Here is a 3,620-nt window from a genome sequence, read left to right on the forward strand (position 1 = left end):
CTCTCTCTCTCTCTCTCTCTCTCTCTCTCTCTCTCTCTCTCTCTCTCTCTCTCTCTCTCTCTTTCCCTCTCTCTTTGTCTCTCTCAGGAATTGGTTGAATGAGTGCTGGAGGAGGTGTCCCAGCATCCCCATGTGGCTGGAACCCAAGGTGGCCCTCTCATTCTGGAGGTGGGCTGTGGGTCAAGAGCTGTTTTGCTCAGCCTGTTGAACCAGCCCCATGAGGTAAGCCCCTCTGTGCCCTGGCTAGACAGTGATGGTTATTCATTGTCCATCCCATTAGTCCTTCCCCACATCACTCTGCTACACCGTTGAAGGAAAGTGGATGAGAAGGTGTCATCTTGTCCCCTGCCCAGCACAATCCAGGGACTCTGACCTATACCCCCACCTATCTGACAAGACCCTGGATATAAGACAATAAAAACACTCCATGTGTAATACCCTTTGCTGGAGAGTTTCCTTTCGGTTAGAGTGGCGGGGTTCAGAGGAAAGACCCAAGACCTGACACCTCCCATTGTACATTTGTTCTTGTGACAGAGCCAAGTCATTGCTGTGGATAAGGACAAAGCCTCCATCAGACTGACCCAGAACAATGCTCAAAGATTGGTAGGTTGTTGAAGTATCAAACCCACTCATGTCTGTTTCCTACTTCCAGCAAGGAGGTTTAGTATGGGTGGCCCGGCCCTGGGCCTAAGGGATTATAAATGGATGGTGGCGGTCAGGAGCTCATGGCTCCCACCCATCATCCTGGCTCTTCGGGAGGCTGAGGTCTGATGGTTGTGACTCAGAGCAGCCCCGGAAGGAAATTCCAGGAGATTCTTATCTCCCATAAACCACCTCCCTCCCCAAACCCACACACAAATAAGCCAGATGTGGTGCTGTGGCCCAACTGGTAGAGCCTCAGCCTTAACAAAAGAAGCTAAGGGATAACACCCAGGCCCTGAATCCAAGCCCTAGGACTAACACAATCATAAAATAAATGAATAGTGTACACCTTTTAGCTGACTACCAAGAAAGATGTATTCAGTTTTCTGGCTGGTACATTCAGCCAAAGGAAAGGGGATACCTTTGATGTTCTCCCAACCCTCTCCTTCTCTCCTTTATCTGTCCAGGCTTAGGTTGCAGGACAGAATTCAGATCATAGCCTTGGATGTAGATCCTGGATGCACTCCCTGCTGGGAGGATGAGGCCCCACAGAGATGAGGGTAAGGACCCCAACACTCACACACACAAACACACAAACATCCGTAAGGCAACTCAGACTAGCCTTTTCCAAAGACACTTTATCTCCTTGGATTAACTGACCCAGGAGAGGAATTTGATCCCCTGTAACTGATTATTTTAACTTGGGCTTGCTAGTTGATAGGATATGAATGTGAGCCAACAAAAACCAAAAAGCTTTTGGTGCCGGTCACCTGGGGTTCAGGCTCAGGCCTGTTATCCTGGCTACTTGGGAGGCTGAGATCTGAGCATCACAGTTTGAAGCAAGCCATAAGCTGGAAAGCCCATGAAAATCTACTCTCCAGGAACCACCAAAAAACCAGAAGTGGAGCTTTCGCTCAAGTGGTAGAGCACCAGCCTTGAGCAATAAAACTCAGAGAGACAGTTCCCAGATCCTCAGTTCAAGCTCACACAAAGAAATGGTCCTGTCTAGTTGCCCACAGATTGCCCAGGCCTCGCTCCCCCTCTCACTGAGTGTGATACAACACCTGCCCCTGGGTGGTGTATCAGGGCTTTCAGAAATCCTGTGGTGGAATCCAGGACTTCCTCTTTGTGCACTCTCAACCCACACTGGCTGGAAGGCAGAGCTTAACAAGTCTGGCAGGCTGCAGAGTGGAGAGTCTCCAGCTATGCCAAGGTGATCAGAAAGGGCTTCTTGGAGACAACATAGCAGAGCATGTTCATTTCCAGCCAGGGCTGCTGGTGAGAGACTTGGTATAGATGTGCGAGACTGTCCCAAGACAGGCCTGAGGGGTCACAGAAGAACAGCTATCCAGGGGTGGCATTGCATCATAGAGGTAGAGGGCTCGCCTAGCACACAGGAAAGCATGGGTTCGATTCCTAAGTCCTGCATACACAGTAAAAGCTGGAAGTGGCACTGTGGCTCAGGTGAAAGAGCACTCCTCTGGAGACAAAGAAAGTCAGGCACAGTACCGGGGCCCTGTGGTCAGGCCCCAGGGCTGTCACCATAAAGCAGTTCTCCCAGGGACCTTGGTGACAGGTGGATGGCTATGCCCTGAAGCTCTTAGTAGATCCATCCGTGCTCTGTGTTTCCTTTGACAGAGGAGAGCTGGACACTCCTGCCCTGTGCACCCCTGTACCCAGTTTTCAGCAAGCCTCCCAAGGTCTTCCACCAGGACATGGAGCAGTTGGCCCCGGAAGTCCTCAGGTATTGGTTTGGTGGGGCAGGGGGACATAGGGCAGGCCCCAGAACTTCTTGTGGGTCTGATCTGCCCTGGAAGACCAGGCAATCAGGAGGAGGCAGATGGGAGCTTAGAGGGGATTAGTGATGTGGAGTGGGCTCTTTAATCCCCATGGCCCCACCCAAATTCTAGCCTTCCTTTGCTGTCTCTGAAGGAGGTAGAGGGGTGTCTAGGAGGTATCTTCTAGAGGAGGAGTAGGTGGAAATTCTGAAGGACTAGACACCTTGAGCCATGAGCCGCTGGCTCATACCTTTCATCCCACACCTGTCATCCTGGCCACTCAGGAGTCTGAGATGCAGTGGATCTCATTTCCCAGCCCTGGCACGAAAGTCCCTCCAGAGCCTCATCTCCAATCTCCAACCAGAAGTGGCACTGTGGCTCAAGTGGCAGAACAATGGCCTTGAAGAAAATTAGACATCAGGGACAGTACCCAAGCCCTGAGTTCAAGGCTCTCAACCAAAAAACAAAAACAAAAACAAAAACAAAAACAAAAAACCAAACAAGAAAGAAAGATACCCCTTCCTTGCTTGCAAGAGATAGTGAAGTATTGGGGTGGTTGAGGTTGTGAGACCAGATGCTGGCCTCACAGTACAGACATTTCTAATAACTCCCCAGGTTTACCCCAGTGTGAAGCCAACACAGGGTGGGTGGTGCCTTACCAAGAACTCCAGAGGTCGTGGCCTGTGGCAGGCAGGGAGTGGGTGAATGGGAGCAGGGGTGGGATGGTAGTGTCAATTATATGCTCTCCATCCATGGAAGAAGGTTTTGGATGCTGGTGACCAAGTCTGAAGTGTAGGGTTACATTTGGTTTGTGTCTTGATGAGTTGGGTTTTCCCTTGGTATAAGAAGGTGGCTGCAGAGGAGGCTACAATGTTTGATAAGAAATGTACTCCTTATCTTGCCCATGTAATTGTAACCCCTCTTTATAGTATTTTCTTTGTTTTTATTGTAAGGATACTATACAAAGGGTTACAGGTACATGAGTGAGGTAATGAGTACACTTCCTCTTGAACATTGTCTTTATAGTATTTTCACAATAAAAAAAGAAAGAAAGAAAAGATCTGAAGAAAAAAAAGAAGTTGGGTGTAGCCGGGCGCTGGCAGTGGCTCACAACTGTCATCCAAGCTACTCAGGAGGCTGAGATCTGAGGATCACGGATCAAAGCCAGCTTGGGCAGGAATGTCTATGAGACTTTATCCT

The 3,620-nt window shown here is 49.7% G+C and overlaps 1 long non-coding RNA gene across 1 annotated transcript; it reads left to right on the top strand.

Annotated features, from left to right (window-relative positions):
• Nucleotides 1-534: 534 nt before the first annotated feature.
• Nucleotides 535-2,359, top strand: LOC138830097 (uncharacterized). Its single transcript, XR_011372869.1, has 3 exons — nucleotides 535-603; nucleotides 1,110-1,202; nucleotides 2,281-2,359. It is a non-coding gene; the product is annotated as an uncharacterized lncRNA (long non-coding RNA).
• The last annotated feature ends 1,261 nt before the right edge of the window (nucleotides 2,360-3,620 follow it).

This window comes from Dipodomys merriami, unplaced genomic scaffold, assembly GCF_024711535.1.
Source record: "Dipodomys merriami isolate MVZ:Mamm:240054 unplaced genomic scaffold, mDipMer1.0.p SCAF_1830, whole genome shotgun sequence".
In the NCBI taxonomy this organism is placed as follows: domain Eukaryota; kingdom Metazoa; phylum Chordata; class Mammalia; order Rodentia; family Heteromyidae; genus Dipodomys; species Dipodomys merriami.